Source organism: Lynx canadensis, chromosome B1 (genome assembly GCF_007474595.2).
Source record: "Lynx canadensis isolate LIC74 chromosome B1, mLynCan4.pri.v2, whole genome shotgun sequence".
Taxonomy (NCBI): domain Eukaryota; kingdom Metazoa; phylum Chordata; class Mammalia; order Carnivora; family Felidae; genus Lynx; species Lynx canadensis.
In genome coordinates this window covers 153,996,441-154,019,596 of record NC_044306.2, presented here as the reverse complement: position 1 = coordinate 154,019,596, position 23,156 = coordinate 153,996,441, and the positions used below count along the sequence as shown (strand labels likewise).

At 37.6% G+C, this 23,156-nt stretch overlaps 1 long non-coding RNA gene across 1 annotated transcript; it reads left to right on the top strand.

The window, feature by feature from the left end:
• The first annotated feature begins 920 nt into the window (after nt 1-920).
• On the top strand, nt 921-16,800 carry LOC115511680. The gene is made up of 3 exons (XR_003968132.1): nt 921-1,002; nt 8,522-8,526; nt 16,789-16,800. It is a non-coding gene; the product is annotated as an uncharacterized LOC115511680 (long non-coding RNA).
• Nucleotides 16,801-23,156: the final 6,356 nt, after the last annotated feature.

The window sequence follows — 23,156 nt, the reverse complement described above, 5'->3', positions numbered from 1 at the left end:
AAAGTATAATTGAGGACAAATAATGAAAAAAAGGAGCCTCATTATTTTAAAATGAAAGCTTAATGTTTTATTTTAACTGATATGTGAATATGCAGATTTTTAAATTAATTAAAAATATGCAGGATTTATGTTTCTGTTTCACAACTCAGGTAAACCAAAAGCTACTTCTCTAAGTTTTTAGGTACACTCCAGTTAGTTAACATACAATGTAATATTAGTTTTAGGTGTAGAATTTAGTTATTTAAATTAGAATATTCTTATTGAACTCATCATGTCTCTGATCAAGTAGTGATGAAATGAGATAGATTTAACTTACAAATTAACATTGTAAGTTTGTCCAGGTATATATTATTCCTGGGTTTTGGATTTTTCCTAAGAATTTAGAATGCATAAGCAAGAATGTGTCAACAAGCAGTAAGTAACCATCACAGTTAGATTTTGTCTCATGTGTCAGTCCTCGTAAGAAAATATATTAAACAGTAATATAGGCCAACTTTTGAGGGTTAGCCTATTGGAGAATCCCTATTTATACATGACATTTCTTTTTAAAGACAATTGTAAACTAAGTTAACATACAATCCATTACTCTTCCTGTTATAGTTTTTACTTATTCTGTACAGAAAATAAATTTTTTAATATCACAGACTATTAAATCATCTTTTTTGCAGTTAAATAATTGAAAACAAAGGTGAACAAGTATATAAAACATGATACAATGGAGTGTACATGTCTACACATAATAGAGATACGTGTATTATGTGTATACATATACATATGTGTATATATACGTATATACACACACATATATTGTAAACACACGTACATACAGTAAAGCCTTGGTTTCTGAGCATAATTCATTCTAGAAACATGCTTGTAATCCAAGCACCTATATATCAAAGCAAACACTCTCTATTGGCTCAATGGAATCTTTTTCTTTTCATGCAATGTTAACAAGGAACCTATCCAATGACACTTGTGTTTGCCTCCTTTTGAGAATTTCACGTAAGTATGACACTGCATTGTCCTTAAACTGATCGATCGCTTGCACTGCTACAGCATTATTCCTGTGGTGCTTTTCTACAAAATTTTGCACTGTTTCCCAAGATACAAAATCTTGCAATTTTGTCCACTTGCATACCCGTGTTTCTCGATGAATTCCTTCTTCCATCGCAATCATCTCCTTATCACCTTTTTTTTCAACTTTTTTCTGCATGGGGACCATTGTATTCGCTCCACAGATGTTGACTACAGTATGGTATTAATAAACTCTTGTCGTATACTGTATTTAATGTAACTGGCAATAAGGCAGGAGAGGAAAAGGTCTATATCTGCAGGCAGCCTGACCTAGAATGAAGCAAAACATACTTAAGCTTACTCTCATATGGAAAATAAAGGAGTGTCCGCAGGTGTTCTGAAGTGACAACAAATACACTAGTGCCAGTCGTGAGCACCTTCCAACATTCCAAAAAAATCACTGATTTCTGCGAAACACTGCGGACTGAGATGGAGCACCTGAGCATGAGTGATGATCACTCACAATACCACAGCAAGAGACAGAGAAGAATTATTGGCTCAGTTGTGATGTGACATTCAGTGTCACATCACATACTACTCGTATTGCAAGACACTGCTCATTTATCAAATTAAAATTTATTAGAAATGTTTTCTTGTCTTGCAGAACACATGCAGAAGAAGTTACTCACAATCCAAGGTTTCACTGTATTTGCCTACATACATACATACATACATACATACATACACACAAGTATATACACACATACACAAAGATTATCATGGATATATGCATATGCAATTGAATATTCTGTCCTCTGGCATGTAGAGAAATGCATGACCATATATAATGAATATCAATATATATATTTCACATATATATTCCAAATCACATACTCCTAAACAAAGTCAGCTAGCTACACCCCAAATCAGTGCATATTATAAGTGGATTCTAGCTCACTTCAAGCTTTCTTTTAGTGAATAAGCATTGAAGTGGCTTTGCTTCATCTTTACAAAATTGAAATTTAAAACAATATGTAACTCATATGGCATTTGTAAAAATTAAGTACAAAAATGCATGGTAAATGATTTTCATAATATCTATATATGTTAGCTAATATAATTATCACGATTATAATTACCAGTAGGGCCTAAAATAAGAATATACTATATCATAAGATATTGGCTCACAGAATTTTATATCCTCCAATGTCTATAAACTATAAAACATTTCTATTCTGTTAATGAGTTTAATAACTTTGTAGATACTTTGACATTTATAATCCAAAGTTTTGAAGAGCATTAGCTCCAGAAATCTTCATTATTTTTAAAGATAAATATTTTAGAATATCAATATTAAAATATGTCAAAGTATTTTACAATTATTTAAACTGTATGGAACATTATAAATAACATTTTTCTTTTTAAAATACATATATTCGAGGGGTGCCTGGGTGGCTCAGTCGGTTGAGCGTCCGGCTTCGACTCAGGTCATGATCTCACGGTTTGTGAGTTCGAGCCCCGCGTTGGCTCTGTGCTGACAGCTCAGAGCCTGGAGCGTTTCAGATTCTGTGTCTCTCTCTCTCTCTCTGTTCCTCACTCACTTGTGCTCTCTCTCTCTCTCAAAAATAAATAAACATCAAAAAAAAATTTAAATACATATGTTTGAGTCTATGATACAAGAAACAGACGTGCATGAATGCTTTTTCAAAGTCTAATATTTTACTAGAGCACTGAAATATTTCAATTGTTTGTTAAAAGATAAACTGAGGCATATTAAAAACACTAAGGGTTTATTTGAGCAAAACTGATTCAATACAGCAAATAGAAAGAAGCTCAGAACAGCTGTACAAAATGAGACTTTTATAGACAGAAGGAAGCAGGAAAAAGGAAGTTATACTGGCAAAAAAAGCAGGCTTGTTACTTTTCTTTAGACAATGGGAGGGATCCATTAGGCAGATCATCTAACTAGTGTTGATCGGGTGATTCCTGATTGACAGGTTTTAAAACTTCATTTCTAGGGAAGCTGTAACTGTCAAATCTCAGTTTGGTGACATGGTACTTATTATAAGTGACTCCATTTTGGGCCTGTTTTATTTTCAACATGTTGAACATCTCTACAAATGTCTATAGAAATGTACCGCTAGTTATATATATTATGTATATTATCTTTTCAACTTAATACATCAATGAAAATTATTATATTCCAAATAAATTTTACATAATTGGAAACAGAAGAGTCAGGTAATGTATACTCAGTAAAATTTTGACTTGTTTACTGATGTAGAATCTTTTGGAACATAGCTTCTAACCAAGGGACCCATATGCTGAAGAATGTGTTCTGAATAGCACATGACCCTGGGATCCACAATTTTTCCCATACACCACATCACCCAGAGGTACACAACCTGAAACAACACTGAAATGTTGTGTCATTCCAGAGTCACACAACACTGGCATACGAAAACCTTGGCTATAACCCCTGGAGGGTTTGAGTGTCATTTTTCAGGATGCAGCATAGGCACTGACACACACAAAAAAATGATATACTGTATAGAGGTAGAATCGATTCATTCAACCATCATTCCCAATATCCTACTTGCAAATTTTTTGTTTTCATTCCTCCTGCAGGCTGTATCAAGTAGAGGACTGTTCAGTAAATATTCAATTCCCATTGCTCCCAACCCACTCATACACATGCCGTGGAAAGATTATATTTTTCTGCTCCGTTGATGTTGAATTTGGCAATATAATCTGCTTGGCTCCTTAAAGTATATTTCCCCACACTTTGACTTTGGGCTCAGACAGTGACTTGCTTTAATCAGCGGTATGGTAGAGATGACTCATGCAAAGGCTTGATGTGCACTAGCATAGTTAAACAAGGACGTGGGCCTTGTCTCCCTGTGTTTCTGCCATTATGAGAAGGTAGCCCACTTGATCCCAGAAGAACAAGAGACACATGGAGCAGAACCAATCCAGTCAACTAGCAGACCCACAGCTTAAAGAGGAGCTTTCCCAATAGACCTCTGAGCATCATAATAAATGCTTATTGTTTGGAGATTTTAAACAAATAAATAAAATAACCTTATCAGGTTATCTACAGACTCTACCCTAGTTGTTGTGACAGACAACTTGATTTCAAAAATTCAAATAAAAAATGAAAATTTCCAGAAGGCTAAATCTACCTCTTATTTTTCTACTATTTCCTTCTACACTCTTTTGATAATATTAGGTATTTGAAAACGTAATTGTGTAATTATAGATTTCCTATATTTGGCAAAAACATAGGAGAACCTGGTTAAGCATATTTTAATACTAACTATAAGAAGGGACATTATGCTGAGTTTTTTCCCCTGGTTTTAAAATATATTCACTGTTGCAGTAAAACACCAGTGTACTTTAAAAGTGCCATTATAGCTGACCCCATAAATACCAAATTCACATTAAAGTAAGTGCTGAAGAATTCATGAATTGCTAACAATCTACTATGAAGTGTATTCTTTGTCTTTTTTCTTTTCCCCAACAAAGATGAAAACAGAAATCATCAATTTAATTACGGTGCTTGTATTCCCTCCTTTGTTATCCAAAGGAAGAACATTGTTATTTGTGACTTATTCAACCTACCACAAAATGTGCAAGTTAATTTCCAACTTTATTTTGTAACGTGAAGTAGGGAGTCTTTAAGCTGTCACAGCCCATGACAGGTATTTAAAACCTGTGTTGCTAGTTCTAAACATATTCAGAAAGCTGACATTTCTGAACAGACTATGTCTCGATTCTGACTGGCAAGAATATTTAATGGAAAAATTTATTATTCTTTATTGAATAAAAAACATAGAGTAAAATTGAAACATCTAGAAAAAGTAACTTTTGCAATTAATGTAGTATACTTTCAATTAAATATCAAAACAAAATGCTATTTACTGAACATAATTAGGCCAAACCTAACTCTTAGGCTAATACTTTATAACATCAATCAATCAGCCTTTCTCTTGACCTCCAAGAAATTAATCTATTGTTATAGCTAATACAATATTGGTTGTAGAAAACAAATCAATATATTCTATGTCTGTTTTACCTATATAAATAAAATCATGACAACTCTGATACACTGTCATTTGGCCAATAAATTGAATTTAAATGATATGTTGATTAGGAAACTAAATTCCTACAAAAAATTGTTATGTTACAATTCCTGTTATGTTACAATTCTTAAGAGGTGAAATTCTCATAAGTAAAACAGAAAATCCAAGATTTTAACTTAATTAGTACTGATGGTACAACTTATGTTAAGAGTCTTTAAAGTCATGAACTAATTATTTACCCCAGCTACTTTATTATGCTCCAGATAAACTGCATAAAATGTATAATATATGTTGTATTTCCTATAACTATCATATATACAATCACATAATATATAAAATATATAATATACAATTATAAAATAAATATGATAATAAAACCTTTGCACTTTAAAAATTTAATATTAAAATCTTTTATCTAAATTCACTTAATCTGTAAAATATAACTGTAAATTTCTTTGTTTATATTTATTTGTATATCTGACGCAACAGTGCTCTAAGTCAATACCTTTTTGAATAGTGACAATAATTCAGTACCTTTCATAAATTTCCCAAGACAAGGATGATTGTTTCTGGCTCCAAAAGAATAAAAAATTAGCCTAGACTCTTTAAAAAAAAAAGTTATTTTTTATCCTCAATTAATTTATAATGGTTTATTCTCTTATGGAAATATAGCAAATAATCAACAACATGGAATTAATATACAGAATAATAAAGACAGATGAAGAAAAAGATACTGGGAAAACAAACTATTCCAATAATAGCAAGTGTAACAGACATCTAATGTGTTGAAGAACTTATGAAAGCAACAATAATTATTCTTAAGTATGATACCAACTAATAGACCAGAGACAGGGGTTATAGGCCTATGGAGAGGAGAACACAAATACTCCTTTTAACAAGATAGTTTAAAGGGAGAACTCCAAAGTATATTCAAGTCAAATCAATCATGCTCCAGAAAGAGCTCCATGAAAGCAAAAATTTTACTCTATTGTTCATAACCATAATTCTTAGTACCTAGAACCCTGCTTGGCATGTGGTTAGCACTTGATAAATATTAAATGAATATATGAATGAATGAACCTCTTGAATAGAAGCCTTTTGTAAGTTAGACAAAGAAGTGAAAATAAAAATTCCAAAGGCAAGGGGTGCCTGGGTGGCCCAATCAGTTAAGCCTCCGACTCTTGGTTTCAGCACAGTTCATGGTCTCATCATTTGTGGGATTGAGCTTGAGATTCTCTCATTTCCTCTCCTTTGGTCCCCTCCCTGTCACGTGCTCTCTCCCTCTCTCTCTCACAGTAAATAAACAAACAAACAAACATACAAACATTTAAAGAGACTAAGAGGGGCACCTGGGTTGCTCAGTTGTTTAAGCCTCTGACCTTAGCTCAGGTCATGATCTCACAGTCCGTGGGTTTGAGCCCCAAATCGTGCTGTGTGCTGACAGCATGGAGCCTGGAGCCTGCTTTAGATTCTGTGTCTCCCTCTCTCTCTCTTCCCCTCCCCCACTCATGCTCTGTGCGCTCTTGCTCTCAAAATAAATAAATAAACAATCATTTTTTTAAACATTAAAAAAGACTAAGAAATAAATTTATAAAAAAAAAATTCGAAAGGCAGGAATGATATCCTAAACTTGAATGGTTAAAGGGATAAATACTATAAAATGGTATAAAAAGTCAAAATGGTATTTTAAAGTATACAAATCCCTAAAGAATCCCCACGGTACTTGGGGAAAAAAACTGATTACAGGTCTGGTAGAAAAGGTACAAGATGTGCCTGGGATATTGTGCAAACAACAATGCAAATGAAACAATAATAGACAATTTTAGTGATGTCAAAAATATAAGGATCCAAATTAGAGAAACCTCCACTGGTTAATACTGAGATATATGTGGATGAAATCATATAATATCTAAAACTGGCTTAAAAATAATCCACTGGGGTGGGTTGGTGGGGTGCTTGATAGGATCTATAGACAAAACACAAACAATTTTGAGTTAATAAATAGAATCTAGGTAATGACTCCTTGACGGTTCATTATACCAGAATACATTTTTCCACGTGTGAAAATTTCCCTTAAAAATATTAACTAGAGTTTAAATGTAATGTATCCTGATATACAGGTAGTGTTTTGCAAAAATGAAATACACTGTTTTAACAAAATGACATTTCTTGTTTCATAAAGGTTTATATTTCATATTCTTAAGTAAATGCTTAAAAAATAAAGAAATGATATAGAAAAAGAAATATGTAATAAACATACAATTTTGTATTTCTAGAACTCTGATCATCTTTTGCTTATAAAATGGTCTCTCCTTAACACATAATTAGGCTTGCATGTCAAGCTAGACCAAGCAGACAACTCCTCTAGAATGTGTGCCACAACTTTTAGATAAGAGTAAGCCTAAAAAACTTGTAGGATGTAATATAAGGACATCATGTCCAGCAATTAGCTGGAATATGTCTAAGAGATGAAGAGATGAACTGGTATCAGAGATCTCTTAAGCATTTAGTTTCAGCCATACCTAAACTCCTGGGTAAAATAATGTCCTTACTTTTTTTTAAGGTATTTTAAGTTAGAATTATTTCACTTTCAATCTAAAATATGTTAATGAATATAGGCCAATAATGACCAATGATAGAATCAGATGATAATTAAATTGAGATAGTTTTGTAAATCAACTAGTATGGATACTATATGTATAAGAAGTTAGAAGAATGGTCCCTATTAAATCAGATACAGTGAAAAAAATCTAAGGTCCCTATTAAACAGGTCCTATTAAACAGGTCCCTATTAAATCAGATACAGTGAAAAAAATCTAAGGTAAAACAGAGGATCATGCCCACAGTGATTGGTTTAATGGCTTGATAAGAATATTGCCAGTGAGATAACCAGCTGCCTTAGGATACTAGATAAAGAAAGATGGTTAGGAACAGATTTATTGCAATTTATATGCAAATACCTTCAATATATTAAATGTGGAATTACTGAACAAGTAAAGACTGAAAAGAATAGCCCTGATACATATAGGAGAAGGCAGAAAAAAATTAAAATAATAATAAGTAAAAACTAGAAAGAAGACTACTGACCATATTAATACAATTTATTAGTCAGAATCTGTGGAGAGGAGGACCTAGTGAGAGTTTAATATAAGAATCATAGCTTAATGTATATTAATTCTTTTGAGTTTCAGGACATATTGGAGTTAAATATAAAAACAGTTTATAAGTCATTTGTCTTTATGGGCACAGTCACTCTTTAGCTGTTCATGTTTTTAGTATATGGCTTAAAAGCAAAACAAAACAAAAAGAATTTCCAATTAATTTTATACATCAAAACATAGAGATTTTGAGGTTTTTATTTCATAATTAAAGTCAGAATTTTGGTGCCAGTATAAACTATATTCATGCAAATATCACACACTAAGGGAAAGTACCTTTGTTATACTAGGAAAATACAGGAAATATAAGAGTAAACTCCCAATTATAAGAGAAGGCAAGGAAGATTTGCTTGAATAAATAAAGTAACATTTCAAAGAATAGATGATTTTATTCAGGTTGCTCTGTGAATGTTTGTTTTATTCCAATAGTATTCAGTATTTGCTCAGAAAAAAAAAAGAGAAATAAATGCTTCTAAAAGAAATAATGTTTCAAGTATGAAGTTGTCAATGAAATGCATTTCTACACCAAATAAAAAATGTATTTGTATTTTACTTAGTTTTATATTCATAGAAATTCTCATTTCCAATGTACAGATAAGAAAATCTACACTTCATTCAATTTTCTGCATTTCCCACCTATTTCAATCAAAAGTAAGCTGAAGGGTTTTTACTGCTTCTCAAAATTGTTCAGAGTTACCATAGCAAGTTTTTATAGTTATTTCACAGTCCTATTTTAATAGATTATTGTATATTGATACTTCATTTAATATAGTTTCTCAGTTAAAAAAGAAAGAAAAAAAATCTTGGTTTTAATACTGTGAAGTCTCTTAAAATCTCATTTAAATGGCTTAAACATCACTCTGCAAAAAAGGCAAAAAGACATACATTTCTCCTTATGTAATTATTACCTAATTTTATTTAAGTTTATGTATTTATTTTGAGAGATAGAGAGTGTGAGTGGAGAAGAGCAGAGAGAGAGAGAGAGAGGGAGAGAAAGAACCCCAAGCATGCTCTGCACTGTCAGCTCAGAACCCAACACAGGGCTCAATCTCACAAATTGTGAGATCATGACCTGAATTGAAATCACAAGTCAGACGCTTTCCCAATTGAGCCACCCAGGTGCCCTAGCTGTTGCCTAATTTAAAAAAAAATAAAAATAAAAATAAAGTACTTAAACTGAACACACTGCATTCTTTTATAAACTTTTAAATGATTTATTAAGTTGTAACTAAATCACATAATTAATTAGTTAACATACAGAGATAATGATATTTAGGAGACATCATCTCTCAACACTGCATTAAAAAATTTTTTTTAATGTTTATTTAGTTTTGAGAGAGAGAGAGAGAGAGAGAGAGAGAGAGAGAGAGAGAGAGAGAGAGAGAGAATGAGTGGGGAGGGGCAGAAAAAGAGGGAGACACAGAATCTGAAGCAGGCTCCAGGCTCTGTGCTGTCAACAGAGCCCAACACATACTGTGAGATCATTACCTGAGCCAAAGTCAGATGTTTAACCACCTGAGCCACCCAGGCACCCAAACACTGAATTTTTAAAATGCACCTGACAGGGGCGCCTGGGTGGCTCAGTAGGTTGAGCGTCCGACTTCAGCTCAGGTCATGATCTCGCAGTTTGTGAGTTCAAGCCCCGCGTCGGGCTCTGTGCTGACAGCTCAGAGCCTGGAGCCTGCTTCAGATTCTGTGTATCCTTCTCTCTCTGCCTCTCCCCCACACTCACTCACTCTCTCTCTCTCTCTCTCTCTTTCTCTCCTTCAAAAATAAATAAACATTAAAAAAAATTTTTTAATAAAAAATAAAAAAATAAATAAAATGCACCTGACAAACATTTATAAAAGTCGATACATGCCTAGCTATTCTATATTCCATGTATATGATAGAATAGATATAATCTGTCTTCTGAAATGGGGTGGGAAAGGAGGCAATGGTTTAAAAACCAAATAAATGACAAATGTACAAAAAACACCAAATGTAAAGTTCGGGTGGAAGAAAGTTACCAAAAGCTGTTACAGAGAATAGTGTGAGGGGGACATTCAAAGTTATCACAGAAGGCTTAATTGAGATGATATTTAAGGTGAGCCATCCAGGATGATTTAGAGCCACAGCTCCATAAGAGCATAGCCTGTTCAATGGCCTTAATCCTGGAAAGGGTTTGGTATATTTGTCGAATGAGAAGCAGTCCTGGCTGACATTGGCTACTAGGGCACAGGTGGTGGAGCATCATGGGATTTGACTGGCATAATAGGCTGCCTCAGACTATTATGTGTCAGAGCAGGAACCATAGAGTTTACTCTGAATGGAAAACTCCCAGAACATAAAGCTAGTGGTTAGGGTAGGGTGGGGAAATGTGGGCTGATGGTGCTATCATATAATGTGATTTAGGTTGTGAAAAGAACACTGGGCTATTTATGAAGAATACATTGGAGTTTAGAATTCCAGTAATGATTCCTTGTGCATTTTACCTATAAAAAGCAAACACTGACATTTCTGAAAAAAATTAGGTGAGACTCTCCATATAAATATAATTACATATATTTCTTTACAGTGGTACCACTAGATTACTATTCAATTTTTCAAGTGTGTGATTTTCCTGACAAAAGCATACTAAATTACATATAAAAATTCTTTTAAAAACACTGCATTTGAATTTCCCCTACAACTATATTTTTGTATTTGGTATTTTATATATATATATATATATATATATATATATATGTGTGTGTGTGTGTGTGTGTGTGTGTGTGTATTTTATATATTTTGTATATATGCCTCTGGTATCATGCGGGTACTAAACATCACAATGTGCACATGGCAAACCCCGCAACAAACAATATTGTAGCCTTAAATACCAATAGTGTTGTATCTGAAAAAGCCAGGCTTACCAAGTCCCTGTGAGTAACATAAAATGACTAGGAACCAGAAACATTACAGAGAGCAAGATGGAGTCACTCATGTCAAGCAGGGACCTGTCAAGCAGGGACCTGTGTCAAGCAATGATGCAAGAATTACGGGCATTGCAACTACCAGATATCCCCAAGATCAACACCAGATGATGACACAGTCTGAACTGTTAACCAGCAGAAACACAGGAGGTCTGAAAAGGCCCAAGACTGATTAAATCCTTTAAAAGAGAGGATTTGTGCAGCAAACTGTCAGACTCCTCAGACACTGACCCTTCTAAGTCTGTCTACTTCAAAAAGGCAGCTGCCTCTGAAGACTCTGACTCATCTCTGAAAAGAACAGAGATCCTTCACTGCTTGAACATTGCAAGCAGTAAATGCCGAGAGAGATCACCCGGACCCCAGACCCAGGCCTTATTTCAGTTGTGCACCCGCAGACTTACTTCTAGTTTAGCTCCTTAACTTCCTACCCACCTCCCTTTCTATCTTATTTGTGTGACGTGTCTTGTGCCTCGCTTTGCGGGAGGTGTGAGAAGCCAAATTAAACGTGTGGTGAAATATCGTTGATTTCGGGATCCTGAACCTGCATTGTTAACCTTGCTTTATGACTGAATAAACATGACATTATAGAAACACACAACACGTGTGTGAGCCTTCATAGCCTTCTGATAACAAGCATACAACTTTGTCCCGCGTCAATTTACCATTAAAACAAGATGCAATCACAAGGATAAAAAGAAACTGAAATTAACTTGGCAAAATGGTGGAAGGAGAGTTGCCCTGCTCTAGTCCCTCCCACAGAAACTCCCATTAAGCAACTCTCTATGGGGCTTTGGGAGACTTCTGGAACACAGGCGAAACGTTACAGTTCACCTGCCAAACAAGACAAACAAAAGACCTGAGAAACACTGCATTAAAAGGATAAGAAAAGCAGTGCCGCTTTTACCGCCACACCCCTCCCGGAAGTGCATTAGCACAGCGCTGAGAAAGTCCCCGCCCACATTTCCTCCTGTGAGGGAGAGACCTAGAGGGAGTCCAACTCCATGGACTTCTCCGACACTGACAGAGAAGCCCACTTCTGATTCAACTGTGAACAACGTGGGGTCCGGCACGTTTAGACCATCTGGGGACAGCGAGGAATGAGGAAAACGGTCGGGGTTTTCTGTGACCTGTCCCTGGAATCTCAGTGATGCTGGCCCCTTGCCCTTCGGGCCAACCACAGAGCACAAGGGTTTGCTCTATCACACAGCTTTCCCAATGCCACACACAGATGAGGAGCCTGTCACCAAGCTTGCTCTGCCTCATCCTCAGGGCCTCCCGCAGCGGAACCCACACCTGGAGCCCTTCTCCACGGCAGACCCTGCCAGTGACCTGGCAATCAGAAACCCACCTACCAGTCTGTGCGCGGCACCACTGGCAGTCTCATCCCCCTGAAGAGCCTCACCAACAGCTTTCGCCCAATGCTGGAGCTTGTCTGGAGGCCGCCTTCACCGCGAAGCCCTGCAAGTGGCTTCCTGAACCCTGCGCGCCACTCACGTCAACGTCGACGTAAAGCCCTGCTCCTGGCCACGCCCACCCAGAAAGCCCCGCGGGGAACCGTAGCTTTACAGAGCCCAGTTAGCGGGTTTTGCCTGACAATCGAGCCTAGCCAGCCGCTTCAGGTGACCTCAGCGATTTACTGGCGGTGTCCTCACCAGAACTCAGAGCTCAGCAAAACAGCCCTGCCGAACTGCAGGGCCGTGGCAGTGTATCCTGCCCAATTGTGGACCCTGAGACCCAACCCTGATCCTTATCCAATTGGAGACCCTGGCAACAGGTCACCCACCGGGCAAAGACGGGTCAGCTGGCCCTGCTGAAACTCTGAACCCACCAGGCAGCCCTAGCCCCCTCCAGAATGGATTCCAAGAGAGGGAACTGGCTCACTATGGACACCACCAACTGATGTGCCCAGAATTGTTGGCTGGCTGATGTTGGCTTGCACCCTCAGGAGTTTCCAGGTGAAATCTGAAATTGGCCCCATACATGGAGGACAAGAAGAGACTGAAGAAAGAGGCAGACCACTCCAGATTGGTAGGTGGCAATTCTAATAAGCAAGGAAACTTACTTGGGAGGCTTGTTAGGCATTTGCAAGATAAGTAGATCTCTACCCCAGCCTACCAGAATTTTAAGTTTATATAGAGGCCTTCACTGGGTTCAATCAGGTATACAGTGTAGATGGTCTCAACAACACATTACTATCTTAACGATATTTCTTTGAAACAGCGTCTAGTATGGATAAAGCAAGTGGAATGCATGTTCCAAGGACAAGGGAAGGGGTGTAGAGCTTCCAATTTCCTGGGTCCAGCCTGTGGGTCAAATGTTGGTCATGTCCTCTTGATAATGTCCTCCAACAATCCACCCCTCTTGAGGAGCTCTTATAATCTTACACACACCTCATTCCCCTTCCACACTGTGCCCTGAGAGGTCAGCAAGGTCTTTCACTGGCATAGAAGTTGCTTGTTTGGCAGCTTTCTGGCTGTATTGGAAGCAGATGCTACAGCGACAGTACAGGCATATGCAAGAGAAAACACAGGTTAAAATAATGATGCCCAAAATAAGTAACATTTTTTTCCCCAGGAGCTCCAAGATCTAAACCACTAATTTATTAAGTCCCCTAGGCTGAGAGTTGGATCATTCAGGGCATTCAATTATTGACTAATGTGATTTAATAAAGATAATACATTAGCTGACTCATGGGTGTGAACACACAACATTCTCTTTGAATGACAACACAGTTGCTTCCTTGCAAGGTAGTGATAAATGTCCAAGGCCCTCCTATTTTGGAGGACAGCTTGTCTCCTTAGACACATTTCCAGTGTTCAGGAGAGACTGGCTTTATCAGCTGTCATTCAAGCCTTGCTTGGTGAATGTAGTAAGGGCTTCTATGTACACTATAACATCCTCCATGCCAATGGAGGGGATAAAGGTGGTGTCCTGGATGACTGTACCAGTGGAACACAGGATGTGCTCATCTGCCATTGAGGAGAGGGAGGTTGGCAATGGTTACCATGAGGCAGATTCCCCTTTGTGCCCAGGGTAAACCCAGAGTGCAATGGTTCAACCACCCAAGTGGAAGCTAAGCCCAGTGCAGAGCCCAATGCAGGGCTTGAACTGCCAACCCTGAGATCAAGACCTGAGCTGAGATTAAGAATTGGACACTTAACTGACTGAGAGACCCAAGCACCTCCAGCCAAACTTTTCTTAGTTCAGGTCACTAGCTTCTGTGGTTCATAATTGTTTCCATTCAGATGGTGTCAGTGTTGAGGTGAATAGTGACTACAGTCCTTGTGGGCAGATTGTCCTGACCAGATTCGTCTGTATTCCAGGCATCGATGGGAATTTCCCCCGGTCCCTCTCTGCAGGACACAATGGCCACCACAGAATAGGGGTGGGGGCATTTGGAGTATCTACCCACTCTGCAGGGCCTAGTAGCATCTACATTTCTACAGCCAGTGGTTTGGAAGACAGGATACTCCTCTGTTGCAAATAGGCATGCCACTTAGTCAAAGTGAGGGTGAGTCATGGCTCAATTTGTCTCTGCCACTGTGTCCAGCACCATTACTTCCAGAGTCACAGACACATCTAACTGAAATGGTAGCCCTGCTTCGGAGACGGCCAGAGCTTTAATCTACTTCACCAGTATTTTTGACTGCTCAAAGGTGACTTGCTGCTCTGATCCCCAGCCCCACACTTGCCCTTTATTTATTCAGCAATATAAGTGATAAAGGCACAATGCTAGGTAGGCAATAAAAGTCCTCTAAAACCCCCAAACCCTACAAATACTTGCACCTCTTTCATACTCTTAGGCTTGCGCCTAATCAATTACAGTTTCTGGGTAGGCTTACACCTAATCAATTATGGCGTCTGGAAGGACACATTTCTTACCTGACCGAACAACTCCCAAAAACTTTATGGCGGTACCTAAACCTTGAATTTTCTGGGGGTTCACTGCCTGTCATCTCCCTTGCAGATGTCCCAACAAAGTCTGTAGAGTGTCCTGCAGCAGAAGCAAGTCTTCACATGTTATCATTATATCATCAATGTAATGAGCCCATTTTACTGATGTGTGGAAGGAGAACAGGGGCAGGTCATGGGTTACTATCCCATTACATACTGTGGGTTTATGCAGGTAACCCAGAGGAAGCACTTGAAAGATCCATGATGCTCCTCCCACATCAAGGTAAATTGATCTTGTGACTTAGCAGCCAGGGATATATTAAAAAAAAGTATTGACTGAATCTAGCAGAGTATGGTACATTTCTAGGACTGTGGTCAAGGTATCTAAGATGGTGGCAATGTCAGGCACAGCTTCATAGATGGGAGATAACACGCTGTTCAGTTCTTGATAGATATCATCTATCATGAGCCGTGTGACTTTTTTACCAGCCAAACTGGGCTGTTGGAAACAATATGGGCAGAGTGTACAATACCCAACTAGTGCAGCTCCTGGATATTTCTCCTATTTTATTGTGCCCCGGGGCAATTTATATTGTGTGACAGTTACCACTCTTCCTTGGGGGGGCAGGTTTGGCAGCTTCTCATTAGTGTTTCCCCCAGCACTTGTGGAATTTACCAGTCGAAGTTTGTGGAGCGTGACTTCATAGGATATCAGTGTTAAGTATGTTTCTTGGTATTGGAGAGATAAAAATCTCATATTCTCATGGAAAAGAATGCCCAGTTAGCAATGTCAAAAAGACCTTCTTGACCATAACTATTTGTCCTGAATAACCATTGGTGGCACTGAGGGGGGCAGAAAACTTTTGAGGGCTAGTATCAACTAGAGTCATCATCTTTTGTTTATTTCTGGGGAACCAGTGAATATTGAGCTCAACCTGATGTCTGGTCACCTCCAGTGGCCCTCTCCTGCAGGCAGTCTTGGCTTAAATTATATAGTCAGGGCATGGGAGGCACCTACCCTGAGTAGGACTGTATTCCTGAGGTCTTTGCTGAAACAGGAGGGGGATCAGAGAGGGTAGGGGCAGGTGAGAAAGGTCTTAACTGTTGTTAAGGTTTTAAGGCTTTACACAGGCCACCCAGCATAGTGTTGGGATACTGGTCTATCTTTGTAGGTGGGGTCATGGCAACAGTGAGGTCAAGCCACATATGCTTCTACGTGACTTTTATTGGACCCTTTACACATGATTGGAATACCTTTTAGCTTTTCAAGTTCCCTCTCTGTGTTGGGTCTTTCCAATAGCCTGTACCCATTCCTAGGATTTGTGAAATTACCCCAGATGAATCATGGATTTCCCAACATTATGTATGCTTGCCCGTGACTGGCTCAGGATATCTATTCCATACTATGTGATGGGTGTGGACTGTAGTGTCTCACTTTCATTTCTACAGTGAATGTGACCTAATCAGGACCTTGAAACATAAGGGCATAGATGGTCTGTCCCATTCCCAACTCCCTAAGAATTTTTGTACATTCTCTATAGATTTCCAGGGTCCTACATGCCCAGGGAGAACCCCTTCATTGGACTCAACCTCCCTGAAGGCTAGAATAATGCAAACTATAAGGGAATGAGTATCTTGAACCCCCCCCCCCCAAATGCAGTGTGGGTGCTGCCAGAGGACAGAGAGTGTGGTGATGTTCCTGCCTGGTCAAAGAAGTACCAATGCTCTTCCACATCCCATAGCTGCACTAACCCTTTAACCATGTCTGGATACTTTCCCTGGCCTTTTACTGGAATTTGGCAGCTATTATCAGTAAGCTCAGCAGGAGTAAGCTCATCATGAACATTTCCTGATTTAGGGCCTGCCCCACTGGGTGGCGTTGTTGTTGTGGTTTTGCTTTCCTTTTTTTTTTTTTTTAAAGTTTATTTTTGAGACAGAGATAGAGCATAAGCAGGGGAGGGGCAGAGAGAGAGAGAGAGAGAGAGAGAGAGAGAGAGAGAGACACAGAGTCCCAAGCAGGCTCCAGGCTCTGATCTGTCAGCACAGAGCCTGGTGCGGGGCTCGAATCCACGAACTGTGAGATCATGACCTGAACTGAAGTCGGACCTCCAACCGAGCCACCCAGGCACCCCTGCTTTCCTTTGTATTAGGAGTTGGATGGCATGGTCCCATGAAATTTCATCTATTTCACTGTCAATTATCACAACATCCTTCTCTTTGCTCTCCTAAATCCCCCAGGGCTTCCACCTCTTAGGGTTCTAATCGGGCTTTGTCAAAACGCTTGGAACTTAATCCAAGGCAACTTGCACCCTCCTACCTTTGCAAAACAGCATGGTAAGGTCTCCAATTTATATTATAATTCTATTCTCCCACCTTATCTATTAGACCCAAAGCTAGCAGAGTAGTGGAGAGCCACATGTTCTACTCTAACTCAGCTCTTCTTTCAAATTTCTAATTTGAACTTCAGCCTCAAATTGGACATCAGTGGCCAAACTGACCACAGCAGGGGCCAGAACACTGTGTCAGCTATTTGTTCCCCTCTTTGCTTCAGTCCAATATGCATCAAACCAGCCACTGACTTGGAAGCATCCCCATACTAACATGATACACAAGTATCTAACATATGGATCACCCCTCCACACATAAAGGTCAATGGCCAACTCAGGATTTCCCCCATAAATGTTTGTTTTGTTTTGTTTTGTTTTTCCTAAGACCTATTTATCTGGTCTTCTACTAGCTAGCCAAGTGTTAGTGAGCTCCCTCAGCAGCTTCCCAGGTGAAATCTGAGGCTGACCTTGCACATGAAGACTAGAGAGAATGAGGAAAGAGGCAGGCCATTCCAGATAGATAGGTGGCAATTTTAATAAGCAAGGGAAATTACTTATGAGGTGTGTCTTGGGCAGTCACAAGATGAGTAGATCTCCACTGCTCTTCAACAGAATCTTAAAAGTTTATATAAAGGCCTTCAGTGGGATCTGTCACATATACCATCCAGATGGTCACAACAGCACATTGTCATCTCAAGGCTGTGTCATTATGGGAAGGCAAGGGGAATGCACATTCCAAGGATGGGGAAGGGGCGAGGAGCTTCTGATTGCTGGGGTCTAGGTCATAGGTCAATGGGTACTTATGTCCTCTCAGTAACCTCATCCAACATCTGACTGGTAAAATCTTTCCTTTGCCAAAGCCAGCCTGTCAGACTGGAAGAGATCTTCAAATGTGCAGAAATAAGGCAAGAATGCAAGGATTAGGAAGAAACAGGAAAACATGACACCTCCAAAGGAAGCTAATAAATCTCTAGCCACTGATCTTAAAGAGATGGGGATCTATGAAGGCCCAAAGAAGAATTCAAAACAATTCTCTTAAAGAGGCTCAGTGAACTACACATAATGGAATGAAACAAGATATAAATAATTGTGAGGAAGACAGGTATTCACAAACACATTAAAATTAAACAACATATTTTTAACCACTTTTTGGTTCAAGAAAAAATCAAGGAAAAAATTAGAAAGTACCTTGAGAGGGGCACCAGGGTGGCTCAGTCAGTTAAGTGTCTGACTTCGGCTCAGGGCATAATCTCTCAGTTCGTGGATTCAAGCCCCACGTTGGACTCTGTGCTGACATCTCAGTCTGGAGCCTGCTTGGATTCTGTGTCTCCCCCTCTCTCTCGCCCTCCCCTGCTCATGCTCTTTCTATGTCTCTCAAAAATAAATAAATGTTAAAAAATATTAAAAATAAAAGGAAGTACCTTGAGAAAAATTAAAACAAAAACACAGCATACCATAACGTATAGGATGCAGCAAAAGTAGTAAGGGGGAAGTTTATAGCAATAGATAATGACCTCACAAAAGAGAGAAAGCTCTCAAATCAACAACCTCAACAAACAGGAAAAAAAAATGAAGCTCAAAGTTAGCAGAAGAAATGAAATTTTAAGATTTAGAGCAGAAATAAATTAAAAATAAAAATAGAAAAGCAAAATTGATGTGATTTTTTAAAGATAAAATTTTTAAAAAATACTTAAACTTACTAAAAAAAAAAGAGTGAAGTCTCAAATAAATAAAACCAGAAATGAAAAGGGAGACATCACAACTCATGCCACAGAAATTTTGAAAACATCATAAAGGGTTATTATATATCAACAAATTGGACAACCTATATGAATTGGATAAGTTCCTAGAAACACAATTCACCAGGGGCGCCTGGGTGGCGCAGTCAGTTAAGCGTCCGACTTCAGCCAGGTCACGATCTCGCGGTCCATGAGTTCGAGCCCCGCGTCGGGCTCTGGGCTGATAGCTCAGAGCCTGGAGCCTGCTTCCGATTCTGTGTCTCCCTCTCGCTCTGCGCCTCCCCCGTTCATGCTCTGTCTCTCTCTGTCCCAAAAATAAATAAACGTTGAAAAAAAAAAAAAAAAGAAACACAATTCACCAAGACTGAACCAAGAAGAAAGCTTGAACATTGCAGTTATAATCAAGGAGATAGAATCATTAATGGAAAACCTCCCAACAAATAAAAATCAAGGTGAATTCTACCAAACATTTAAAAATAATAAGAAGAATTCTTTCTTTAAAAGCTTCCAAAAATACACAGAGGGAGCACTTCCAGACTTATTTTTGAGGCAGCATCACTTCAGACAAAGAATTGAAACCATAGAACTAAAAGAAAACATACTTGAAAAATAATTCTTGATATTGGCCTTGCCAGTGAATTCTTGAATGTGACACCAAAAGCACAGGTAAGAAAAACACAGACAGACAAATGAGACTAGATCAAGCTGAAAGGCTGCTGCACAGCAAAGGAAAAAATCAACAAATGTAAGGCAAACTATGGAATGAGAAAACTATTCACAAATCATATGTCTGATATGGGGTTAATATCCAAAATATATAGGGAACTTTTATAACTCACTATCAAAAAAACCCAAAAACTCAAATTAAAAATGAACAAAGGACTTTTATAGACATTTCTCCAAAGAAGACATACAAAATTCCAACAAGTATATGGAAAGGTGCTCCACATCACTAACAATGAGGGAAATGCAAGTCAAAACCATTGGAAGATATCACCTCACACCTGTTAATATGGCTATTAAGAAGATGAGTCATATATAAGCTTTGAGGAGAATGTGGAGAAAAGGGAACTTTCATACACTGTTGATATGACTGCAAAATGGTGTAGTCATTATGAAAGATAATATGGACGTTCCTCAAAATTAAAAATAGAACTACCATGTGATCCAGAAGTCCCAGTTCTGAATACTTATACAAAAGAATTGAAATTGGGATCTCATAGAGATATTTGTACTTTCATGTTCACTGAAGAATTATTCACAGTAGTCAAGATGTGGAAACAACCGAAATGTTAATTAATGGATGAATGGGTAATGAAAACATGTAGATAATGTGTGTAGACATAGGATAGAATATTAGTCATCCTTCCTTGAAGGAAATCCTGTCATTTGCTACAATGTAGATGGACTTGGAAGGCATTATGCTAAGTGTAATAAACCAAACATAGACAGATACGACATGATCCCACTTCTATCAGGAATCTAAAATAGTCAAACTCATTGAAGCAAAGAGGAGAGTAGAGATGACTAAGGTTTGGGGAAGGGGAATCAGAGACATTGATCAAAGGGTATGTAGTTTTATTTATGAAAGATAAATAAGTCCAAGAGATCTACTGTACAGCATAGTGCATATAATTAACAATACTATACTGTATCCTTAAACATTTAAGATGATCATATATTAAATGTTCTTAAGAAAGAGGAGGGAAGGAAACTTCTAGAGGTTATGGTTAAGTTTAAGGCATTGTATATGGTGACAGTTTCATAGGTGTATTCATATCCTTAAATTCATCATAATGTCTACATTAAATATGTAAAGCTTTTTTTGTATGTCAATACTTCCTAAATGTTTTCAAATAAATAAAGGGGGCTCCATGGTGGCTCAAGTGGTTAAACATCTCATTATTGATTTTGGCCTAGGGCATGATCTCACATTTCCTGAAAGCGAGCCCCATATTGGGTTCTGTGCTGCCAGCATGGAGCCTGCTTGGGATTCTCTCTCTCCTGCTGTCTCTACCCCTCCCTTGCTTGCACTCTTCCTTCTCTCTTTCAAGATAAATAATTAAGTAAAATATCAATCAATCAATCAATCAATCAGGAAAAGAGCACACTGAAATAGAGAAACTATGAGATGATAAATGTAGTTATTTTTATGCCCCCTACCCCCTCCAAAAAATAATAAAAGAAATAGAAATAGCAAATGACAATATTTACGGTCTCAGGGAGTCAGAGGACTCAAGTGAGCTAGAATGTCCTTTGCTCAGGTTACAGGGGCTTTTCACTTCTAGGACACTGTTTCTAGGCATACCCTGACATTGACATATCTTCTAGAGATAATAATTGTGATGTCTTAATCTTTAATTTTTTTAAATATTTATTTATTCTTGAGACAGAGACAGAGCATGAACAGGGAAGGGGCAGAAAGAGAGGGAGACATAGAATCCGAAGCAGGCTCCAGGCTCTGAGCTGTCAGCAGAGAGCCCGACGCGGGGCTCAAACCCACGAACTGTGAGATCATGACCTGAGTCCAAGTCGGACGCTTAACCAACTGAGCCACCCAGGCACCCTGTGATGTCTTAATCTTTAAATGTTGCCAATAAAATTTCACTTTTTTAAAAACGTGGTATGAGCTAGCAAAGTATGATACAAATTATGTGTAGGCCTACTTTGGCAGAACTGTAATATGGAGGTCTTTGGTGATGATCAAGAACGGTTTCAGTGTTGTATTGGGACTGAAGGTACTGGAAGTTATTTAGGGAGGTAGTGATGTAAGGATGCAGAGTGACTTACTATAAGATATGCTTTTTAAAAAATTTTTCTGTGAGTTTATAGCTGAAAAGGGGTATGGATTGAAGTTTGGAATGTATGTATAAAGAGATACATAGTTGGATAGATGAAGATATATTTTGAGATTGAATTTTAGATCTCATTAGTATGCTATAGGAATGATTTAATAGAGAGAAATAGAAATTGATCACATATGAGAGAAAAGCAATAATTGCAATAATGAGATCTTGAACGAAATGTAGACTCCAGAGTGAAAATTGAAGCCTTGATTTTATAAAAAGAAACTAAAAATAAAAAATAGAGAATACTGTACAGCAGGTATAAGAAGGATGATATGTTTGGAGATGAGATGAAAAAGTGCTTGTTTCTTTTTAGGTCAAAGCAGCAGGGATTGGCTAAATAAATATTACTTAAATATATATACATCAAATTCCATTTGCCCTGGTAGTCTGAGAATCACACTATATGCCTAAAGAAGTAAACATTCTATGTGCTTTGAATTATTCTGTAGTATATGGACGTTACTAACACTATCAATGTGATGTCTATAACTTATTTCCTTAATCTTTTAAAAAAATATGTAGTAGTACCTGGACGAGTTTATTAGTATTTATCATATGCAATATCATACATGTCAAATCTAATTATCATTAATTTTACATGTGTGGGTATGCTTTGTTATGAAAGACCTGAAAATTTTTTGTTCATATATAGAAAAATCTCCTTATGGGTAAAAGTACATCTTATATATAAATGATATATTTATATTATACATTTCTATATGATATAAAAATATATTTACATATTCATATATTTATATATGAATGTACTGTTATCAGTCATTTAAAAAAAGCAACTTGAGGAGAAAAAGTAAAACTGAAGTAATATTGAAAGGCATGATAAGTAATATCTGTTTATACATATAGAATTAATTGCTTAGTTAATATTATTATAGACAACAGCATACAATTTCATTTTGAATCATGTTTAACAACAACAAAAAAAACATTTGAGTTTTTTGCTATTTTCTTTAGCAGTTGATTTCACACACCTACATGCCATTAGTGCTTTAATCTTCTAATCAACCAAAATAACTTGACCCAGAAAAAACTTGCTTCCAATTATCAGCAATATAAGAAATATTATTGATTAAAATTATGTGACAATGTCAGAGCCACAACTATTTGTAAGGTCTATAAAA